Source organism: Rattus norvegicus, chromosome 18, assembly GCF_021556685.1.
Source record: "Rattus norvegicus strain SHRSP/BbbUtx chromosome 18, alternate assembly SHRSP_T2T, whole genome shotgun sequence".
Taxonomy (NCBI): Eukaryota; Metazoa; Chordata; class Mammalia; order Rodentia; family Muridae; genus Rattus; species Rattus norvegicus.
The window spans coordinates 77,872,950-77,897,433 of record NC_141551.1 but is presented as its reverse complement, the minus strand read 5'-3'; the positions used below and the strand labels follow the sequence as shown (position 1 = coordinate 77,897,433).

The 24,484-nt window shown below is 50.2% G+C and overlaps 1 protein-coding gene across 16 annotated transcripts in view; it reads right to left on the bottom strand.

The window, feature by feature from the left end:
* Mbp (myelin basic protein) overlaps positions 1-20,803 on the bottom strand; it is a 110,656-nt gene extending 89,853 nt beyond the window's left edge. For 10 of the 16 annotated variants that reach the window (XM_087592117.1, XM_087592125.1, XM_087592119.1 and 7 more), the window contains exon 1: positions 20,592-20,757. The gene's annotated coding sequence lies outside the window, so the exon portion shown is untranslated. Of the gene's footprint in view, positions 1-4,348; positions 4,839-20,591 lie in introns of those variants that run through there. The other 6 variants (XM_087592118.1, XM_087592120.1, XM_087592122.1 and 3 more) reach the window with 2 other exon arrangements.
* Between the last annotated feature and the right edge of the window lie 3,681 nt (positions 20,804-24,484).

Here is a 24,484-nt window from a genome sequence, read left to right as displayed (position 1 = left end):
CCTGGATGACAGACAGTTGACCTTGTTAAATCCCATGCTTTTAGGTCCTGCTTAGGGACTGGGAATTTAAAGCAGCAGCTGCTACCACAGAGTGCAGCTGGGGAGAGCTGCCTGTGTCTGCAGTCGGCCTTGTTTTAGGTTCAGTTTTGCAGTGAATCTAATATTGGAGCAAGAGAGAGAATATGGTGGCAGCATAGATGCTGCAGGAAGAACTGTCTGCCCCCAGTTAAGTTAGGCGGATACACAGGCTGCCCCTGAATAACTAAGGACGCTCTGGATAAGGCAGAGGAAGGGGTTTGAGGGAGACATCCTCGTGCCACGAGACTATGGCATTCTTCTACACTAGTCAGCTCCTCAGCCCCCAGGGCTTTGGGCAGTCTCGGATAGCGTCTGTCCTAAGACTGTCTCCGATGCCAAGTGGAACCTGCAACAAACTCTTGGGGATAGTCACCCCGATATGGTAGAAGGCCAATCTTAACCGTGGTTTCTAATTATGTGCTCCCCAAATTCACTCTAGAGGAGCCGGCTGGAGAGGAGTCCCTGGCCATCTGTAGAAGGCACCAGTGACTCAATTACTGGGCTCCTCAGAAATTTCCCACCTGTGTTTTGCAAGGGGCTTAGACTTTCTAAAGGAGAGTTCTACATCTTCATCTGAAGGCTGCTCAGAGAATACTGACTTCCAGGCAGTTAGGGCGAGGGTCTTAAACCCATGTCCACAGTGACACACCTACTCCAACAAGGCCACACCTCCTAATAGGGCCACTCCCTGGGCCAAGCACATACAAACCGTCATATGCAAGGAGTGGGTTATACTTCACCTGTAGCCTTAACTATAAGTGGTTCTGTGCTGTCTCTTCCAGAAAACAACAATTACGTCCTTGTTTCAAAGGGTTCTTATGACTACCTGGTTTGACTGCCTTGTTATAACCAACTTGCTATGCTTCTGTAACTTCACCTATTTGCCTGCCAAATATCCCACTTGGAAGCCCCCTACTCCCAAACTAGAAAAGCCCTTCTCTTGCTCGTTTCCGACGTTAATCTCGTGAACCCTGCCTTTAGGGAGAGACAGCCCTTATACAGGAATAAACAAACTTGCTTTTTAATCAATCGCCTTCCTCAATTCATTTGGGTTTGTGTTCCCTCTCCTCAACGCTCTGAGGTTAACGTAATCATGGTGGCAGAGCACACTCTGTGCACACCTCACCGAGGCATATTTATGAGAGACAGTAGTAGACAGACAGCAGACAGGCATCCACGCCATCTTCCCTTCCTCCCGAAAGCTGATCCGGTGAAAGAGTCACTATAGTTGCTGCTCAGATAGCCATGGCCAGGAGCTGTCCGTGTATATTGCTATGTCCACTGCTTATCAGGGCTCATGACTTAGCACTTGTAGGGTGTACTTGAACATGCGGAAGGAGATAGGCGTCCAGTGCATCACTGAACATAAATGGCAGCTGTACTCTTTCACAGATTTCAAGTGCTTTTGGCGCTCTCTCTCTCTCTCTCTCTCTCTCTCTCTCTCTCTCTCTCTCTCTCTCTCTCCTGTCATTAAATGACACGCTGTTGGTTGCAAAATGTGTTTTTCTTTCTTTCTTTCTTTCTTTCTTTCTTTCTTTCTTTTTTTTTTTTTGACTTCATGTTCAAGAAAGCGGTCCCAAAATAGGCGTTTCCATGGAGCTCTGGGGATTATTTTTCGCCACAGTATGCTGCTTCATGCCTCACGTTTCCGCAAACCTTTGAAACCGAGGAACTTTACAGTGCTAGCCCTGCCAGCCCCATCCCAGTGCACGGCTCAGGAAGTGACGCTCAGGAGAATGAGGGAGTGATGATCTTTCTACTTATGTCAGGCTCAAAACCTGGAAGTGTCTTTCGAGAGTTTCATGTATCGCTGATGGTGTCGTGGTGAGGGTGTATAAAGGAAGATGTAAGGCGGCTCTGAGGACTAGCTGGGTTAATTCATCTGATATTTTATCTCATTTAAGGCAGATTCCTCAGATGCATGCAGATAAAGGGTCAACAAACCGTGACTCATGCGTCTGAGACGTCTGAATCTGCCTGGCCCAAGCCTTTGCCTTGCTTGGATTTCACACTTTCTCTCTCATTGCTCTGGTCGAGCTGAGGAGTTGCAGTGCAGACAGACTTCAGTCCAGCTCTACAGAAAGGAGTTTCCCCATGTGTGATACAAAAGGGCACTCTTAGGAGTCCCAAGGAAGCTGCTTTTGTGAGTGTTTTTACAGAACAGATCCTGGGGCCATCAAGATAGCTCAGCGGGTAAATGGCACTGACCGCCAAGACGGAGGAGCAGAATTCCATCCCTGGGATTCACTGTGCAGAAGAAGAGACATAGTTCCTGAAAGCTGTCCTCTGACTGCCACGTGTGCACATGCATGGGCACACACACACACACACAATAAATATTATATATATGTATATATATAAATATATATGTATACACACACACAGGGAGAGAGAGAGAGAGGGAGAGAGAGAGAGAGAGAGGGAGAGAGAGAGAGACACTGGGATAGAGAAAGTGAGGGAGAGGGAGGGAGAGAGAGAGAGACAGACAGATATACACAGAGACAGAGAGACAGACACGCACAGAGACAGAGAGAGACAGACACACACTCATACACACACACACAGGGAAAGAGAGAGGGAAGGAGAGAGAGACACTGGGATAGAGAAAGAGAGGGAGAGAGAGAGAATAATAACTCTTGCTATGTATGCATAGAAGGGACCTTCTCCCAGCCCCCACCCTTTCCTTATTCTTTGAGACAGAGAACCACACCTATGGTTATCTCCCAACACAGCAGCCCAAGTGGAGTCCACTCATTTCCCAGGATCCCTCGCCGTTGCATGTGATCATGTCCTGGCAAGGGACTCTCTGTTTTCGGCAAGTGCTTGTAAAGCGTTTGTTCTGTGTCTCCATGAGTCACCAAATAAACCAGCCTTCTGTATTTGTGGACTGTAGCACGCACAGGATGCTCTCCCCCAAAGCGTGGCCACCGAGACGGATTTGATAAAGCTACCCCAGTAGGAAGGGGAGAGTAAACATTGTCAACACCTTCAGATCCCTCTAGAGGGGCTCCTTTCTCTGCTTAAATCCCTCTAGAGGGGCTCCTTTCTCTGCTTTTTTCAAGTCCCCGAAGCCACATTCTCAACAGTCAGCTGGTGAGTTTTATCACCAGCCATGCGTGGCTGCTGGCCTTTGTGGATTTAGATATCTTCACTGCTCTGCTTCCTATCCCTCGACCACGTGTTCTTAGAGACAGTTCTTAGCGGTGGTGGTGGGACGTATACTCATGGGAACGCTGTGGTATTGTCTCAGGAGGAGACAGACGCCGATCTAGAATTCCACTGAAGGAAAGCAGAGTGTAGACTGCATGGGTCAGAAGACTTCTAAAGAAAACATGGGTAGAGTTTAGTCAAAAAACAGAGACTAGCGTTCCAGAAATGACTAAAGGAAATGTAGGTTGGAGAGGGGACATTTCAGAAGTCTAGCATCTTCCCTTTGCAGGACAGGGGGCTTCCTGTTAGACTCTGCAGCAAGAACTCTTCCTGTGTACCGGGTTCCTGCGTGCCAGGTTCAGCAGGTCCATGACCTCCTATAGAGACTCCTATTCCCCTCAAGAACCCTCAGGGCTGTAGACTGACATTGTGGCCTGGACTAAGCGGGGTAGTTTCTCAGGTGACTCATTTAGCAGATAAAATAAGCCCCGCCCAGGACGTGGACTCAGCTCCACATGGGAGACCCAGGTGGTGCTGCTTCCTTGATTTTTAAAGAAAAACAGGGAAGGAACCCAGTAGAGCAGGGGGCATGGGTGAAATAAAAGATCTCAAGGGGACATATGCTGAGTGGCCAGGCCTAGTCCTTGGTGTCCCCTCTGAGCCTGTCTTGTTCTGTTTTTGTCTCTTTCTTTCTGTGTCTCATCTCTCTCCTCTGCTTCCCACTCTTGTCAGCACCCATGAAATCATTGCTCCGTCACCAACATTCTTGTAACATCCTGTGCTTGGAGCACAGAAACAGCTAGCAAAGCAGCATCACCAAAAAGACAGCTAGACAGCACGTGCATGCATTCATGCACACACACAGACATACAGTCAGACATGCACATGTACCACATGTACATAGACATAAATTCACACAGATGCATATACATACACAAAGACATGAATGTATATATATACACACAGACACATACAGACATAATCTATATACACTCCTAGCACATGGACTCACACACACACACACACACTCACACACACACACACACACTCACACACACACACACGATGGACTGACTGATTCACAGTTCCAGGAGAGGCGAACTTTGTAAGGTTAACTTACTTTAACCAAGAAGTAGCAGCTGGCTGTTGGCTCATGAGCACCCCATCCAGTCTGGTACACACACCACACCTCAGTCTTGTAAGAGTCAGGAACCTGCATTCATTAAGGGCTAAGAGGCCTGTGTCCCTGTCCCAGCACCTCTACCTTGTAGGAACAATCGTCTCTTCTGTTCCTGAGTCTTCCTCCTTACCTACCCCGTCTCTGGCTCTTTGAACTGTGGTCTCCTCCACAGCAGAGTGACACTGCTTATCACTGGGAAACAGCAGACAGGGCAGGTCCTCTTCCTGCCTCTGGCTGGTTCTAGCCCTCCCCCATTGTCCTGCACAGACTCAGAGTCTCTCTCTGTCTCTGTCTCTGTTTCTCTCTCTCTCTCTCTCTCTCTCTCTCTCTCTCTCTCTCTCTCTCTCTGTGTGTGTGTGTGTGTGTGTGTGTGTGTGTGTGTGCGCGCGCGCGCGCGCGCGCGTGCACTTGGGTCCAAGCTGCTTCCTATGTGGCTCCCTTCCGTCCTTTGCCCACATCCTCCCAGCCAAGGATATGTCTCAGTGATGGCTTCTCTTCTGGGTCTCTCCTTCTGGACCCAGGAGTGTCAGGGAATACATCCATCTGCTTACTGCTCGTCTGTCTTTTTGAGACTTGTTGGGTTTAAGTATGTCTACAGCACAGAACGCTGTCTGAAGGTTGTTAAAATTCACTTTAGAGGAATGTTCCAGAACTGCAGAAAAATGGAATCTGTGGAAACCTGGTTTCCTTCCACCCCTTGAGTTTATCACTTGAGAGCATCAGCTGATTCTGGTGAAGTATCACCAGAGTGAATCAGCAGACTTCTGGTCCTGAGGCTGCAGGCTCGCTCTCAGGACGTCCTTCACAGTACAGAGCTTGCTAGAGACCGCACTGCCAGTTCCCTCCAGCTCAGGCTGCAAGGTCAGCTACAGGGCTATGTGTATATGTGCACACATGCACAGGCAGGAGTGTGTGTAAATGTGTGTATGTGTGTGTGTGCATGTTCATGCATCCGTGTGTGTGTGTGTGTGTGTGTGTGTGTGTGTGTGTAGGTCAGAGGTCAACTTCAGACATTATTCCTCAGGCATTCTCCACCTTGTTTTTGGAAACCAGGTCTCTCCCTAGGACCTAGGGCTCAGGGATTAGGTTGGTCTGACTCTTCCAAGAGCCCTAGAGATCTGCCTCTCTCCACCTCCTCAGTGCTGGGATTACAAGTGCACACCACCTACGCATGGGCTCTGGAGACAGAACTCAGGCTCTCATGATTGTGTGGCAAACACGTGCTTGCTTCACTTCCTGAGACCCCTCCACGGACGACTCCGGCTTGAGATTTCTGTACCTGTATCTATAAGGTTAGAAAGGATTCCGGGCCTTGGGGCTTCCACGGGAAGATATGGAACTCTCCAAGGGAAAATAACAGGGTCACCAGGAAGCTGCTAGGTCTGTGAGATCAAACAGGCTGGGGCAGCACACCCCTGGGGGCCTGACTCCTGGGAAGGACGAGTCACCCAGGTATCTGCAGTTGTGCGCCCTTCCCATGCCATCTCGGATAGTTCCTAAGTCATGACTGTCTGAACTGGCCATGAGGAAGAAATGTCCCACCCTGCTGGCTTCCGTGAGGCCGGGTCACAGGTATGCTTTGCATCCCAAGCATGCACTGCACAGATGCCCCACCCCGGTTGGGATGGTACTGGAGAGGAAACACCCCGGGCTCTAGGAACCGACAAGCTAGGGCAGCACCCTGACATGCTTTGGGGACTTGGTGCCAGTTACTCCTTATCTGTAAGGAGCGCCCAGGTGGCACGCTCCATTTCCTGGTGGTGCCATGGAGTGCCGGTAATGAATGCAGGCACGAGGACATGAATGAGGCCCTGGTACGGGATCTCCCCTCCGTGCCGACTCCAACTTTATCTTCTATCATCTCCCTCTCAAAATGGTCGGTAGTCACACTATATCTATGACAAGTCTGGCACGACTGAAGCACAACGTGCTAATTACTGAAGCCATACACACCCCGGGCATGGTGTATCAGTGACAGCCAAGAGAGCTATGTTTGTCTGTGGTACTTGCCTTCCTCCAGCTCAGCCTCTTATCGTGACTTATGGAGCTGGCTCATGCACTGGTCACAGTTTGCAGGTGACCTCAGGTGACCTAGAGTTTGGGCTGTGCTGAACACAGACTTGCCTTCTCTGAAACAAGATGACAGCATCCCGGAGTTGTTGGTCTATGCCACGCCGTGACGTCATCAGAGTCTCATGGGAGACCTGGCTTGGAGCCCATCTCCTGATGGGTGCCATGTCCCTACAGGCATAGGTGGTATTTTACTGAATAACTTCCTTCTAGGACTCTCTGGAACTTTCCAGAGCCTTTCAGATCATAATCAGGGAAAAGAATGCAATAAGAAGCCGTCAACCCATGGTGACCTTGGAGAAATGGCTTAACCCGTCTCCTAAGAGCCCTTCCTTTTCACAAAGGCATGCAATTTATTTGTGAGCTAGTCTTCCTAAGATGTGACAGAATGATAAAGACGTCTGCTCACAGCTCAGGGAGTAGAGGGCTTACTGCCCAAGCATGAGAGTCTGAGTGTGGAGTCCCAGAACCCACTGAAAAAGTGATGCGTGATGCTGCAAACTTGTAATCCCAAAGCTGGGAAGACAAAGACGCCAGTGTTCCCTAACGCTCGCCAGCTAGACAGTCCTGCTGAGGCCGCGAGTCTCTTGTTCATGGAGGGACTCTGTCTCCAAACATGGGAGGACAGGGATGGAGAAACACACTCAGTGACCTCTGGTATACACACACACACACACACACACACACACACACACACAAACACACACACACACACACACTACACATCAGATTATAAAGCCAGTGGCAATGGCCTTTAAAGGACTCCGGGTGTACCCTACCTTGGCCTCACTTATCATGTGCTGGATTGCCTGAACTCTTTCTTCCTTATGCAACCTATATGTTTTAGGCATGGACATGGGTGAGGTTTGGTGACACTGACTGGCAGAAGTCCACACAGCAGTCGCAGGCAGAGCAGGACAGAAGTGTCCTATGGCCCACTTGGGCCCCGCTCCTGAGTCCTGTGCAGAACGCTGCCTTCGGGGACTTTGTTCAAGTGCACAGGCGGACCAGATGACTTGGAGTTACAGAGGGGTCCGATGGGTGCCAGCCTTAGACTAAGAAAAGGAGCTCTGAGGAAAAGTTAGAGGAGACGCTTCCGCCTGCATTTCACAAACCTACTTGTAACATGACTGACCTGACTGACAATCTTCCCTTTCCTTCATGGGGGAAAAAAAAATCTCAAGATGTCAACAAATAAGGAAATATTTTGTTGTTGTTTTAAAATTGATTCCTTGTGCATGAGTGTTTTCTTTTTTCTTGCTTGTATGATTGTGTACTATGTGCCCGGTGCTAGGGTAATACAGAAGAGATGTAGAATTCTCCAGGACTGGAGTCATGAGGTACCATATTGGGGCTGGGAATTGAACCCGGGTCCTCTGGAAGAGTAGCCAGTGCTTTTAACTGCTGAGTCATCCTTTTAGCCCCATAAGGAAACATTCTAAAAATGCGCCATGAAATTAGATGCCTTTTCGAATAGTTATTGAAAAATGGGCTTAACTGGATAATTAACAAAGCCCTGGAGTGTTAGGAAAAGGAAGAGAGTTCAGTTCTCACCAGACACAGCCAGGGCTGAGGAGCTTGTCCCTTGAGTCCGAGCTTCAAGTGTTTTCTGCATGTCCCATGAGGTTTAAATAATGCCTTTGGGTCTAAAAGGGTGAGGGTCCTTTTGAGGACCAGAGTGTCAGGAAACTGAGGTTCTGTGATCTTACTGCTCTAAAGAAATCGAGATGATTAGGGCATGTTTGTCGTACATAGCAACTGGAAGAAGCTGGCCTGAGAAATGCGGACATCTTGGCAGGGTGAATTGTCAGTCCCGCCTCTTGCCTGGTAAACTGGGATCATCCCTCTCCAAATCACAAAATCTGTACATAATCACTGATCCCCGTCGTGAAAGCCAAGTGGTGTGTGTGTGAGTGTTTGTGCGAGAGTGTGTGTGAGTGTGTGTGTGAGAGTGAGTGTATACATGTTTGTGTGCACATGTATGTAAGAGTGTGTGTGTGCATGTATGTGTGAATGCATTGTGTGAGTCTGTGTGCGCACATGTGTGTGTGTTTGTGAGAGTGTGTGTGTGAGTGTGTGTGTGCATGTTTGTGTGCATGTGTATGTAATAAGAGTGTATGTGCATGTGTGTTTGTGCGAGTGTGTGTATGTGTGTGTGAGTGTGTATGTGTGAGTGTGTGTGTGAGTATGTACATGTTTGTATGCATGTGTATGTAAGAGTGTGTGTGTGCATGTATGTGTGAATGCATGTGTGTGAGAGTGTGTGCACATGTGTGTGCAGTCATGCACGTGTGTGTGAGTGTGTGTGAGTGTGTGTGAGAGTGAGTGTGTACATGTTTGTGTGCACGTGTATGTAAGAGTGTGTGTGTGTGCGTGTATGTGTGAATGCATGTATGTGTGTGTGAGAGAGTGTGTGTGTGCACATGTGTGTGTGTGTGTGTGTGTGTGTGTGTGTTTTAAAGGCAGCAGAATCTATTTAAATGGGTGTGTGGTGGAGCAGGAGGAAATGGCCTTGGAGCAAGTGGCCTGAATTCTACCCGTTCCTGTCACTGGCAGTCCCCTGGTCTCTTTGAGTGTGGTCCAGCTTTTTTTCTCAGAACATGGGGACTGGGTTTGGCAGACTCAGCTCCCATCTCCTATACTCTGCTCTGATTTTTTGTCGGGTTAGGTGTGAACTCGCTGGTAATGCTCAGGGACAGGGGTATCTTTAGAAGCACAGCATTTCCTGAGGAGGTGTCAGCAACGTTGTCTGCATGGTGTCAGCTGCTGACACTGGATTCACGATGCTGGAAGCCAAGTCCAAGGTGAGAGGCAAGGACAGTCAATGTCACAGTGTCTGCCAAGTGATCAGGGCCAGAGAGCAGAGAGGTCAAGCACCGGCAGAGGGAACAGGTGTTTGCTTTCCCAGCCTGCCACTGTGCCAGGCCCATCCCATAATGGAGGGCAGGGAAGACCTGGAGAACCCAGGAGGCAGCTCTAGACTGGCTCCATTCGACCTTGGGTCTGAAAGACCCAGCAAGTCCTCCAAGCCAGGTTCTACCACCACAGGTCCTGCAAACACCCAGCCTCAAGTGTTACTAAGCAGACTCTGGGTGCTACCGCTCTATGATAATTTCCGGGGCCTTCGCTCTCTCGTCACCTCAATGGGAAGAGAGCAAAGTGGGCCCTAGTTTTTTGCACTGCAGGGTCCTTAGCACCCTGAATTGTGGTAGCTCATAGTAGGTGCTCAGTCCGGTGAATGAAAAGGAGTCCAAACGAAATTCTAAAGTCACTTCTCCTACCCGTGTGTGGGCACGCGCGCACACACACACACACACACACACACACACACACACAGGCGGGGGAGGGCAGGAGGAAGGAGATGCTTACATATTTCACAAGTGTCAGCCTACCCCTTGAGTTGTAGCATGGCATTAGACCTAAACAGTACATAAACAAGAGGGGATGGGAGCACCAGGGACTGGACAGTGTAAACACCAGAGTCTTGCTACTGTGAGAGCCAGGGTTTGATACTAGGAGAACCACAGTCTGGGTCCTGTGAGGACCAATGACACGTGCTATGAGGACCAGGAACTACAGGGGCAGTGAGATCTGTGCAACCTTACCACAGTAGGGGAGAGAGCAGTAGCTGAGGGGGAGCAGAAACCTCTATTTAAGCAGGTGTTCGTCAGCACTCACTCTGCTCCTAGGGAGCACTCACGGGAAACGAGACTGGTGGCAAGGTAGGTGCCAGTACAAAGGAGAGACATTCTGAGTGTTCAAGGCCGACGAACCTGCCCTCCCTCTTGTTGGGCTGACACCTTACTTGCCAGAACCCAGTGAGGCAGAGGAGGAGGGAAGGAGCATGTGCCTGCACCTCAGAAGTGCTAACTGGTGGCCGTTGTCAGGGTCAGGCTTAGACCCCTATGTGCAGGGCTGCGAGGAGACCTCCAGTCTCCAAAGGTGGGACTGTGCCTTTCAAAAAGGAGCACTTGCCATTAAATGTGTCTGCACTCTGAAAGTCCCAATCCCGGCGTCTCAGTCAACAAATGTTAATTCAGTCAGAGTTGTGGGGGAAGGATGCTTCTAGGAATGAGTTATTTTTCCCCTCGTCCTAGTGTGGGGAACACACTCTCCTGAGACTCCAGCCAGACCTTGTTAAAACATAAGCATCAAAAACTGGGTCAGTCGATGACAGAGCGACTGGCACAGCTGTGACCAGCTGTGACACCGGGGGACTGCAGACACGTGATCAACTTCAAAAGGGACAGGGTGTGATGATGTTGGGCAAGGTGCAGCGTGTGGCTGCCACAGTTCAGAGACCTCAGATGGGGCTGTTTTCCTTCTCAAAGCCTGCAGACACTGCTGGGCGAGGCTCCCCACCCTTATTCTCTGTCCACTTTCTTATTTCAAGTCTCCAGATCTGCCTCGAACAGGCGGCTATGCCTTCTGACGATTCGGTGTGCGGTTTGACTATAGGATGGAGGGGACTCGGCCATACGCCAGGTCTGTTTTTCACTCTCAGCAGAGTTTAAGTCAGTTCCATGAGCTCCCCGCCATCCTGTCATAGAGTAAGTGGCCGGCCTTGCTGTTCCATACGACCTTTGGTTTGAGGGACTGTGGATTTTCACTGGGTTTACCTGGCAGTGACCCCACGAGAGTCCTGGAGCTCTGAACGCCTCACATCAATAGCCTTCAGAAGACTCTGGAGGCAGCGGCTGGGAACAGCCTTCTATAGAGAAGGCCTGGCTGATGCTGGGCTTGGAGGGCAGCCCTCAGGCCTCAGAGTAGCCCTCTGGCTCCCAGTACTTAGGTTAGTTCAGTAGAAAGAGGTCAAGTGCAAACCTCTGAATGTGGGATGAAGGCCGAGTCTTGAAAACTCTACCTGTGTGGGGAGGACCAGTCAGTGACGTCCTGAAGACTGGGGCTCGGTGAGGTATCGGGGGTGTGTGTGTGTGTGTGTGTGTGTGTGTGTGTGTGTGCATTATCTGTCTATCTGTCTGTCTGTCTGCCTGTCGGTCTGCCTGTCTATCTATCTATTGATCGATCTATTATCTATTAATCTATATCTATCTTCTATTCATTTTCATTACCTATCTGTCAATCATCTTATTTCTACCTACGTATTCATCTCTCTGTCATCTGTCTACTCTGGTGTGTGTGTGTGTGTGTGTGTGTGTGTGTGTGTGTGTGTGTGTATCTATCTATCTACCATCTATCTATCTGCCTATCATCTATCTATCAATATCTATCTATCTATCTATCTATCTATCTATCTATCTATCTATCTATCTATCTATCTATCATCTATCAATATCTATCTATCTCTATCTCTGTCTATCTATCTATCTATCTATCTATCTATCTATCTATCTATCTATCTATCCATCCATCCATCTATCTATTCTACCCGTGATTTCTTTATCTATCTAATCTACTTACTTGCCTCCAGACCTTACCCTGATCTCTGCATTTCTGTGTCCGACCTCCCCGTCTCTAACAGTTGACAACTAACAGTCTGGAAGCAAGCAGGGCTGGCTTTTAGCGTCTGCTTTAAATCCTCCTCTCTACAGCAATAGGCCTGGACACATGGAGATGATAATTTAATTAGAACCGCCATCTCCCTGTACAGCTCAGTGCTTCAGACACTGCCGTGTGCAGTGACATGTGATGCGGTGCATGCACCACGCCTGTTTCTGACATCTGGTGTATATTCTTGCTATCCCTAGGACAGCAGTTTCAGCTAGTGTTCACGCTACGCTTCAGGACACCCCAAGGCTATTGTCGTCAGACCTCGAAATAAAAACGACCAGCAGTACTGCCCCCCATTCCACAAACAGGCACCCCAAGAACCTCCCCCAGACCTTTCACTCCCATACCCAATGCATGTACACCCCAACTCCTACATGCATGCTGTCCTACCGCACACACATACACACATGCACACAGGAGAATGGTAACACATGCCTGTAATCCCAGCACTTGAAAGTTGGCAGTAGCAAGGAGAATCAGGAGGTCAAGGCCATCCCCATCCTTACCCCTGTTCCTCTATAGTGGGTTTGAAGTCAACCTAGACTACATGAGAGCCAATCTCAAGAACAAAACAAAACAAACCACCACCACCAACAACAACAAAACACACACACACACACACACACACACACACACACACACACACACACCACCATCACCACCACAAAACTCAATCCAACAACAAAAAAAGGAAATCTACCTCCTAAAATATGAGAGAATCATCTTTTCCTACACTCTGGAATTTTTAACCATTGATTTAATGTGCCTGGTCTTTTAAGGTGACAGACTGTGCCCTAAACCTTCTTCTGGCTTCTAGAGGCAGAAGGCAGGTTTAGGTGTCTGATTTCTGTATAGTGCAGGCTTTTGCTGGGCATCCTCTGTAGGGCGAGATCAAATGTAGCAAGGCCACCTGCTTATGCAGCAGATACCAGGGCTCTGCGGTGGTTCATGCTGTAGTGAGTAAAACACATGGACTGTTCCAGAATGGTGTGTGTGTGTGGGAACACAGGGAAATGGCCGCATTTCTCTCTTCCTTTGCGGGCAAAAGCGTCTTGTATCCTGGGCTGGCCTTGAAGTTGCCGTGTAGCAGAGTATGACCTTGAACCTCTGACCCTCTTGCCTTCATGTCTGAGGGCTGAGTTACAGACCTTTAGCACCATACAATACCTGTGGTACTGAGGATGGATCCTCACCCATTTAAGGCAAACACTGTACCGACTGAACTGCATTTCCATCCCACAAGAGCCACCCTACAAATGCAGCCTAGAAACAGGGACATGAAGCCACCATATCTCTGCCAGGAATGAACTAGGAGTCCCAGAATGAGCTTGAGGATGTTCATGAGGGGACTCTTGGAGGCTAACAGACCTGGAGAGTCCATGGAGAGGAGCAGAGGGCATGAACCTACGGTTCATCATCAGCTGGTGTCTGCTGAAGGCTGGACCTGGGGTGTAGGCCAGTAGCCTCAGTCCCTGAGAAGCCAGAGCAGTCCTTCTGCTTTAGAAGCCCCATGGGGGACAGTCTGAACACGCTGCAGGGAGGTCAGCAAGTGCTTTGCTTTGGGAAACTTGTTCCTGAGCTTCTAAGTTTCCTAAGAAAACCACAATCATCCAAAGGCAAGAACTCCATCCACTTTCCCTCTATGCAACCTGAGATACACTGCACCGTGTCCAGAAGATAGCTGGCCCTCCATAAAGGAACTGTGCCTTTGCTGTCCTGTTGCAAACCAGGAGTGAGCTTCTGTAATTTTAGCTAACGGCTTTGCGTAGCCCTCAAGCAAATGAGGAATCAAAGGGTGTGATTACCCACACTGTGCCCCGTGAGTTACAGCAACAATGCATGGATAGGCAATATTGACCAAGTATGGATAGAGAATCGGAAATGAATGTCAGAAATGCGAATACATTGTTAGCATAATATGTTACCAACCACTACATCAACACTTCTACAAAAATTCCACTCTGTAGGGATACGCAAAGCGTGTCTTAATGACACTGAGACAGCGTTTGAGCTCATGTGGAATCATTCAGATCAGCTGAACAGAGCTGGATGCGTGGGTCGTGTCTATACATTTCCTCTTTTTAGTTAGACCAGTGGTCCAAAGGCTGCATTCCTGGCCCAGTCATCAGGACTGTGCGAGAACGTACCAGGGAGAAGGCTGCAGGCGAGGCATTTAATAAGAATTTTCAGCAAAAGGTGGTTATAGACAACCCCAGAAGAGAAACACAATGAGGGCAGGCCGGTCGGTCCCTTCTTCACCAGAAGACAGGGCTGTGATCAGAGCAGGGACTGCGCTCAGAGAATGGCAATACCGTCCCTAATGTGGAGGAAAGATGATCCAAGTCATGGGCAGGGTGCGTGCGTGCGTGTGTGCGTGTGTGTGTGCGCGTGTGTGTGCATGCGTGTGTGTGTGTGTGTGTGTGTGTGTGTGTGTGTGTGTGTGTGTGTGTGTTGACTTCTTGAGCTCCAGGTTTCCAGGTCAGAAGAGCAGAGGGGAAACAAATCCCACAGGAAAGTCTCTAGATAGGCTTCATCTCCCCAGGTTTGAAAGGGTAACTGTCACTTGGCTCTCCCAAAGGTGGGACACACATTTGCAGGGCTGCTATGCAGTGTGAGTGAGAGCACCAAGAAGCCTCACCTTACTTAAGCCAGAAGGATGTGCACAGCTGAGAGGTAGACAGTTTCTGCTCCTACAAATAACGAATCAAAGGAAACAGACCGCTCTGTTCTCCGGCCAGTCCTGCGAATCTTATTCAGCACAGCACTCAAGGGTCTAGCCAAAACAACATGACAAGATAAAGACACAAAAACATTTCTTCCGTTGCTTGTCTGTCTTTTATTTTCTTTGTGAGGCAAGGCTTCACTCTGTAGCCCTGGCTAACCTGGAACTTGACTATGAAGAAGAGGTTAGCCTATAACTTAGAGAGATCCGCCTGTCTCTGCCTCCTAAGTGCTGGGTGGGATTAAAGCCGTGCGCCACCCTGCCTGGCTTATGTTTTCAGTTTTTCATTAAACCTGGAAGGTACTATAACAAAGGCCTCTGCTTAAACTTCATACTTTACACAAAAGTTACTAAAGACGGATCGCAGGCTAAAGTGTGAAATGAGAAACTAAACCTGGTCTTTGAAACAAAAAAAGAGAAGCGAAGGGGCCTCTAGGCCTGAGACAGGTAGGTAAGTCTCTGGCTTCTTCCTTTCCGTTTCTTTGTCTGGAGATAAGGTCTCACTGTGCACCTCTGGCTGACTTGCAGCTCACAGATGTCCCCCTGCTTCTGCGTCCCAAGTGCTGGGTTTAAAGGTACATACTACCCTACCCTGCAAAGTGAATAAATCTTAAGGCTTTACATCAGAAACACAACAAAGGAACAGAAATCCCCAACCTGCCAACCACTAAAGGGAAAAGGAATTCCCCGAGTTGCACATAGCAATGATCACAGCCAACTTTCTCTCTGAGCAATCCTGTGGAGGAGACGAGAACGCTGGCGAAACTGTCAGGAAGGAGCCAGAAGTCACGGTCTCCACAGCAGAAGAGAGAGCCAAAGGAAGCAGTAATAGAAACAACACATCTGATCCAAACAGCGAGGGAAAGAAACAAGGAGCCCCTTTGACGAAGGACTTGCGGATGGCGAATGCATACACTTGATCTTTGACAAGGTCACAGCCACCCTGGACTGTCCCGTCTGTATGTCAGAACAGCAAAGTAAACCCCAAACCAGTGACAATCCTGAATGTGTGTGAGATCCGCGCTCTCAGACAGCGTTGAGTAGCATGTGGAATGTCACAGCATCCTGGGAATGAGATGCCCATCCCTTAGACAATTAAACAGGTGATCACCACGAGCTCCAGCAGCTGCACTCTCGGGCGTTTATCCCAGTGGTATGAAAGCTACGTTCACACAAGCGATGGTGGACGTTCGGCGCAGTTTGTGCGCAGTAACTCCATTCTGAAAGGACCCAAACACTTTGTCCAAGGAGTCTGGACAGGGGAGCATCTGCACCCGGAAGGCCACAGCAACAACACAGAATACATCATGGCATGAGCACTCAAGCACCCGTGTGATTGATGGTGGAACTCCAATTGAGGGAAACTGCTGAGCCAGGAGGCACCACATCGATGCCTTTGTACAGAGACGACAGCGCCAGAGAAACGGAGGAACAGCCTGCACTGAGGGAGGGGAATGAAGTTGGCTTCACCCACGAAGAACAGCGTGGGGGCTTGCAGACAGAGATGGCACTGGGGCTCCTCCTGGATGGTGTTAGCAGTCAGGTGTTCTACACGGCGACACCACATGCATCCCGACAGACACAACACACACACAGATGCACACAGATACAAACACACAGACACAGGCATGAGGCACACAGAGACAGACACAGCTAGATGTAGAGACACGGAGACGGGGGCACAGGGGTGTTGGTGTGGGAACCGGTGGAGCATGCAGTCTGAGGAAGTTTAATGGTTGGTGTCGAAGCTAAACTCCTGGTTGAGTCCTGTGCTGTAGTCTGGAAGATGTTATCGTTGGGGAGACAAGGCAAGGGGTGTGTTCGTGAGTAAGTTCTGTATTATTTTCTTCTACCTTCTCCCTCCCTCCCTCCCTCCCTCCCTCCCTCCCTCCCTCCCTCCCTCCCTCCCTCTCTCCCTTCATTTCATCGTTTTTTTTTTCTTCACTCTTTTCTGACAGAGTCTCACTATGTAGCCCAGGGAGTTGTGGGCAACTCACCATCCTCCTGAATGTTACAGCCACATCCACCCACTCCAGCCCCAGCTCTCTATGTGATACCTTGTAGTTACAATAGGGCTGCTATTATCCCCAAACAGAAAACTTTAACAGATTGTCTCAGCTGAATACACACGATCTTGTGCGTCATTCTGAAGGTTAGGGTCAGGGTTGGGGTTGGGGTTGGGGTTAGGGTTAAGGTTAGGGCTCTATTCTGGAGAGTGTGTTTTGGGCATATCCAACGTCAGCTTTTCTGGGTCATCCAGTAAAACATTTATCTCTTGCTCACACATCCAATCGCTAATGCGAGTCCCTCTCTCCACGTCTTCCTTCATACTTGGCACAGTCAGGATCTAAGAATTTTCCCTGGCATTAGGAACGGGAAACTGTATCTTATCACTGCTTTAGTTTTTCCCCTGATTAGCTGTGGGCTGAAATTCTTTTCATACCTTATTAATCTGTTTGGGGTTGATCTCTTAGACCTCAGAGTGTCCAGTCACACATCTACTGTCATGTGTCCCAGAAGTTGAGCTTGCTGTGTTCATTCTGTTCTTCAGACATCTCTTTTATTTATTTTTGTCTTTTATTAGAGACGGAGTCTCGTGCCTCAAGTTGCTCAGCTGGCCTACAGGGCCGAGGTTGACCTTGAACTCTGATCACCCTGCCTTCATTTCCCAAGTGTTGGGGTACCAGGCTGCTGGGGATCCAACCCAGGGTCTTGTGCTTGCTAAGCAAGGCTCTACCAGCTGAAGTACACCACAGCCCATTGACTTTCTTCTCCTTTCCTCTCTCTCTGTCTCCCTCCCCCTCTCTCATTTTTATAATACTGACCCCAGAGCTTCTCAGTTTTGCTTACAAGACCCAGAGCAGAAGAACCTTCAAAACCGTGGAACCACATCTTTAAATCTTCTGAGTAGCCAGCAGAAGCAGTTGGAGAAGAAAGCCCTGCCCTCAGCAGCCTGGGGGTGGGGGTTGGGGTGGGGGTGGGGGGCGCCCCTGAGAGTCCTGCTACCTGTTTGTCAGCCTGATCTAAGCGCAGGCAGGCTCCCATGTGCTGGAGCTGCTGCCTCCAAAAGGATCAAACTGGATGGCTAACAGGCCTCAACGGCTGACTGTTTCCAAGGTTCAAGTCTTCCCAGCACAGATTTCCACAAAGAGAACCTTCCTGGGAGAAGGCTCTAGCAGTTGGTCATTTCTGCTTGGTAGGCACGGGGCTCCCGCTGTGTTACCTCTCCCTCCAGACCTCCCCTAGTACACTCAAAGGGACAGGCAAGAGCTCCTCTCTACAGAGCAATGCTGACCCACAGGACACTTGCTTTTCCTCTTCACTGACAGCAGTAAAGGGAGGAAAGCGACCAAGGGATATCAACAAGGTTGGGTGTCCCTGGGCTCAGGCAGCTGGAGATGGAAACTGGACGTTTTAATGGGGCATGGCCGTGCGCTAGTGGCAGGCTGACATTTTGTTTTTGGTACTGTGTGTATGTACGTCTGTGTGCGGGTATGTGCGTGTTAAGCGCTGATGTCCTCAGAGTCCAGTTGATGGTGCTGGATTCCCAGGAGCTGGAGTTAGAATCAACTGTGGGCCAACTGAGGTGGGGGCTGGGAGCCAAACTACAGCCCTCCCCAAGAGCAGTCAGACATCTTCATCCACAGAACCATCTCTCTTTCTAGCTCAGAGTGGTAGATATTCAAGAAGAAAGGAAGAGGGTACCTTCAAGTGGCCTGAGGGGACAAATGGGCCCAGGTGGCAACCTCACAGAGGCACCTTCCTTCTGTCTCTTCAAGGCAATGAATGTAATGAAGGGGGATGGGCTCTTCCAGGGCCGTTAAGCAGTAAATGCAGTCCTTAGCTGCTCTCGGCAGGGAGCCTAGTGGTTAGCGAGTGGCCAGTCACTACCACCTGCTATTGGGAAGGCAGCTGCTGGCTTTGTTTGAAAGAACCCGGAGAGGGGGGCAGAGAGGGGGCGGTGAGATGGGTCCCGGGGTAGAGCTCTTGCCATCAAGGCTAATGACCTGAATTTGGTCCCTAGAGCCCACACTGTGGAAGGAGAGCTTACTCCTTGCAAGTCATCCTCTGACCTCCACACACATGTTCGTGCACACATACATGTAGATAAATAAATGTAATCTAAAGATTAAAATCACAAAGAACCCGAAGAGGCAACAAAGCGAGCCCCAGCACCCCAGAATCAGTCTAAATCCGAACATCCTTCAAAGATGGGGCTGTGTTCTTTTTCTGTGTTCACACATCTCTTTTTTAAAAAAAGAAATCACACGCACACACCATTTCCACAAAGAACCAACACTCTACATCTAGACAGGCATTAAATGGAATTACAAAATGGATTTGAACATACTAGGTTTTTTTTTTTTATCTCAACTTGATAAAAAGTAGTCACGTTGGAACATTAAATCCTTAGAATCTGCATCTTATGTTCATGGTTCGTTTAAACTGTATTTTCTCTCTCGGCTTTCTGAGAATCTAGCGGTTGGATGGCTACACGAGCTGGGCTGGTGTGCACCTGTACACTTAGTTTTCTGAGCGCACACTACCGGCCTCCGTTTCTCAGGTCCTCTGGCCTGGGATGGCTTCGTCCCAGGACCCCAGGTGCCCACCCCCACCCCAGAGGTGTTGGCAGGGTAAACTATTTTCGAGAGCCATGGATAGTGAGTGGGTGGTCCTTTGAACGAAGCTAGATAAGACTCTCCAAAACCACAGTTCTTAAGTGAGACCTCACTAAGGTTTTCTTCCTCGGAAAGAGTCGTTCTAGTTGTGTGTGTGCAGGCAGAGATGACGTCTGTCTGATGTTTGTCTCCCACCCCCAGTTCCAAGACTTTCCCCAACACGCAGACCCACTCTGGTGTGTTGTGTGGACCAGCAGCTGTCCTGCTGGCAAACAGCAAGGAGATCTGATCCTCGGAGAACCGAACTCTCGTCCAGCCCTTGCTCTATGTTCCAAACCAGGGTGCTGGACTACCATTTCAAAATCCCAAGCGGGGTCGCGCGGTACTCAGTGCCCTCAAAACCAGAGTTTACAACAAATCATAACAGAACCGGAGGACTGTCCCCCGGGGGGCCACTGGGACCCCGCGCTTTCTCAGGACCAGGAGATCAAGTTACCGCGGGAAGATCGGGCCAGGCGGGACTCAGTGCCAGTGCCAGCAGGTGGCTGCGGGTGGGCGGGTGGGTTGGGGGCTGCGCGCGGTGTCCAAGGGCCCAGGAGCCTGAGACAGGCCCAGAAGAAAGGCGGAAGCCTGGACAAGTGCCTGTCGTCGCCGCCCTCTGCTCAAAGGGAAACTGCTTCTCCTCATGGGGAAGGGCAGGGCAGGGATCGCCCGCTGGGCAGCAGGTATGTGATCAGCAGGCACCTCAGGCTTGGATGGACCCCTAGTGTCCCTCAGAGCCCATCAGACCCCCTCTCCGTAGCTGAGGGCTGTATCTCTAGACAGAAGTCACTTCCTCCCCCTAAACTCCTCCTCCCACCTCCCCCCGCCGTGCCTAGGCCTCAAGAGTTTCAGCGACCCCGGGGTCTCAAAGCTTGGCTGGAACCACCCCCGTATACCCCTAGGCTTCCAGTCTCCACTGGTGTGGACCTGAGTCTATACTCACGACCACCCTTTCTAAGAAAGATCCGGGCTGCCGACGTGGTGTCGGGTCCCGGAGGTCGCCTAGCTGCCACCTGCCGGGCCACCTGCACCTCTGGTCAGGTGTGACCCAGGCGCTCCTGGCCCAGAAAAAGGGGAAATAGATTTCTGCTGTCTTCACGGGGTGCCCCCTCTTTCGCCTCTCTGGGAGTCTGACTCCGTACTGGGGTCTCCCGCTCGCAGGGGCCCCGAGACAAAGGCACCAGGGCCGCTCCACGCGTCCCAGCTAATGATCACTTACCGGTGCTGCCTGCGGATCGGACGCCAAGTGGGGCCCGGGAGCCCAGCAGAAGGAACCCAACGCTGGGCTCGGGGTCGCTGGGGCACGAGTACTGCGTTCCGGGGTCGCGAGACTCTGGCGGCCTGAGCCAGAGGCTCGTCCTCGCTGGCGCGCAGCGGCGCTGACTGACAGCGGCTGCTCGGGGGACGGGCGAGCACCCCGCTCCCGCCCCGCCTCCCCCTGCCTGGAAGCAGGTAACTGCACGCCACTGGGAGGGCGGGGGACACGCGGGGACCCAGGGGCAGGGCAGCCCTGGGAGCGGTGGGGCGGGGCTTTCTTCGTCACAGCCCTACGCTCCTCACCGCTGCTCTCCCGACTTTTTTGCTTTAGAAATCTGAAGAGTAGGACCTCTCAGAGAGGTCTAAAAGGCATCGCCCAGAGAACCACGGGATACCTTGAGCCCTGGAACCTGTCCCTGATTAGGCCTGAGGTGTTCCAGTGTGTTCTGGGCCTGAAGCTGGAGCTGAGACCACGGGTGCTGGCTGGAGGGCCTTAGATGCCTGTTGTCACGAAGTGGCCTCAGGATTCCAGCAAGGAAGTTTCCCCCGCTCTGCCACTCAGGAACCCTCTGTGTAGACGCTGCTTCCTTGGACACATGTTCCTGGCTATCACATGGCTTTTTTTTTGACTCTATCAGCTTGGCTCTGGGTATGTGGGAGGGGCTAGTGGATGGGGACCACATTGAGTAAGTCTCCAGTTCTTCATGAGAGAAATCATACTAGGGAATTATTCAGACGGCCTGGGGGCACATACCATGCATACAAGGGTGAGCAGAGGGCAGGCAGACTCAGAGCTGACTCTCAGGGAGTTTCATATCCTCTGGAAGGTGGGGAATCTAGTGACTGTGCCCAAATGCCACTTCCTAAGGCCAATATTTCCACAGCAGTCTAGATACACCTAGCTGGCCCTTACCTAGGAGGCCTGTGGTGAGTGTGTGTGTGTGTGTGTGTGTGTGTGTGTGTGTGTGTGTGTGTGTGGTGGGCATGCAGGTTCTGGGGTTTGGAGGTAAGGATAGGAAGGCAGGGAAAAGGTGCTGGTTCAACCTAAGACAGAGTGACCGGAAGCTTGTTTTAAGCAAGAGGGTCACCCAGGCCAGTGATTACATAATGCTCTCAGCTGCTCAGGTCACCCTTGGTACCCAGGACACCAGAGGATGTTGGAATGTTAGTTCCCAAACTCCATGCATCAAAACTTCATGTCAGCAACCAGATGTGTCCCAGCATCCTCCCCCTACTGAAGGTGTCAATCAATTCAGGCTTCAGAGAGCTGCCTAGTCACAATGATAAACAGCAGCCTCCTGTCCTCTGAGGCTTCTGCTTATTTCCAGAAACAAGGTTCTCTCGGGGTGGCAGGCATGACTGCCCTGTTAGACCCTTTGCAAAAGATTTATGATCTGTTGCCTGTATGGCGTCTGTGGGGATAAATGCATGTGTAGATAAGAGACCAGCTACTCAAATTCCATACTTTCATAGAAAGAATCTGTGTGGAATAGGTTAACTAATAGGGCCATTGGTCAGTATTTGAAGGGCCATGGCTTAGTAGCTTCCTTCCCTGCTGGTTAAAGAAAAAACACAAGACCAGGAGAGGTAAAGCAAGTCTCACGGTGGAGTCAACTTTTACCCTTAGCAAAATTCACTGATAGTTGCTTTTTGACAAGAGGTGGCAATGCCTCCTGTTGTCTTTGGTATTTTTAAGGAGCCATGGTACACAGCACAGTTACCTCCTTCTCCCACAAAACCTCAGGCCATTGGAGGATAAGGTAGCCACACAATCTGCCAACATCTCACACCTCAGCAGGCAGCATAGGCTTCTGCACTTAGCACATGCTGGTGGAGTTGGGACTCCAACTGCATCATGGTAAATGCAGGTACAGATTAAGGCCGAGGAGGGTGTGCTTGGTGTGCAAGCTTGAGGGCCTGAGTCTGAGGCCTCCCTGATCATGTGATCGCAGGTACCTGGAGAATGGGGAAACAGGAGACAGGGATCTCCAGAGTTCTCTGGCCAGCCAGCTTAGTTAAGACAAAACAGTGAGTTTCTGACTCAGTGAGAGACTCAGTCTCAAGGGAGTAAAGTGAAGCATTAGAGGAGAGGGAGAAGGAGGAAGAGGTATTGGTATTTTAATATGCAAATACCAATGCACGCACAGATATGTATATGCTACATCCACGTACACAGGAGAAAGCTGACCTAAATACTTCTCAGGGTGCTCATATTTGAGTTTTCTGGTTTTCCTTTCAGAATTACATTTATAATCTATTTTGACTGTGCAAGGACTGGGTTTCACTTTCACCCCCAGTCTGTGATTCGCAGTTTGCTTGAGGTCTTCAGGAAGCAGAGAATGGACTTGGGGCCGGTCTATGGTCTCACTAAGTGTTCTATCGTACAACTGAGGAGACTGGCCATGTCCACAGACTGTGAGAAAATCAGTGAGCGGCTTGCAGAAAGCATAGCCTGAGGGTAGCCTGAGGGAAGCCTGGCACGAACAAGGAGAGCACGTGGGGCTGAGACCCAAGTGCACACTCATTGGAACCCCTGTTGCCTCACTTTTTGTAAAGGCAGGGGCAGGGACATCTGGTTGAGAGAAAACAGTTCCCACCATCAGTCTGCTCTTATTTTACAAGGTATAAAACACACAATATCTCCATTTAACTATAGCTTTCCAGTTTCATCGACAAAACCAAAAGCATGTAGTTATATACAGGGCCCGAAGGCTCTCGACAACCTATAGAAGTCCATGGAGTAGTCTCTGTGTTCATGTTTTCCACAGGACGTTGGTAACGTTGGTTTTTTTTTTTTTTTTTTTTTTTTTTTAATTTCTGGATTTTCCTGTGTGACACCTCACTATGTTTGGAGGTTTTCAGCAGGCCTCTGGAAACCCCTGGGCCTCTTAGCACTCACAAGAGAACTTTAAGTTAGAGTTGGTATGGTAGTTTGTTTCCTGCAGTAGGCCCAACGCCCTCTCCAGCGGCACTCTGCTGTCTTCCTGTGTGACTTGGCACTCTGGCTGTCGGGGTACAGTGTCTGTCTCCTCCCCAAGAACCTCGAAGAAGCTTTAGAATTTCTTCCATCATCAGGCAAGTCTCTGCGCTGGAGACAAATGCACCATCTCTGAGCAACGCCCTCAGGGCAAAGGCCCTGAATACTGGAGACTGGATCACAGCCGTGCCATCAAGGCTTCTCAGAAGAGCCGTCATGTTTGGAACCGCGCCACCAGGTTTGAGGCAGCCCAGACAGAATCATGGGGTAGCTACGTGCACACCCCGTCCCTCACTGACAGCTGCAGGAAAGGCTGCCAGTTGTGAGAGGGGACAAGCCTTTCAGGAAGTCTGCTTTGGGGTCGCCCTCTTCTGAGTTCTCCCAGCTGAGCTCGGACAGCACGGACAGCACAGCACGGAGCAGAAAGGAGCCATCTGCTTACTGTGCTCTCAAGCCCCGACCTACGGAGGTGGTGGGCACAGTTCATTGGTCGTTTCTTCAGTCCATCAAGCTCGGGTGTGTGGGAGTTGAGGGGGCTGGAAGAGGTGGTGAGAGGATTAAACGGAACAGTGGGGACGACACAATGTTGAAGAGGGGTTGTTGTGGTCCACAGAGAAAGAGACGTTTTTATTAAATGTCGATCTTGATTATCAAGAATTTCACGCTTTCCTGACACTCACTTATTTACTTACTGAGTAAAACAGAGCAAGACGACAACAGCAAAATCAAACAGCAAAAACTGACTTTCACTGAGCATGGAAACAAGGCCCTGGAGGAACGTGAAGCACTTTGGCCACAGGGAAGGCTGTCTGTGCGTAGAGAACGGGGTCTGCACCGCAGGGCAGAGCTCCAGAGCCCCAAGAGTCTGCTGAGGAGTG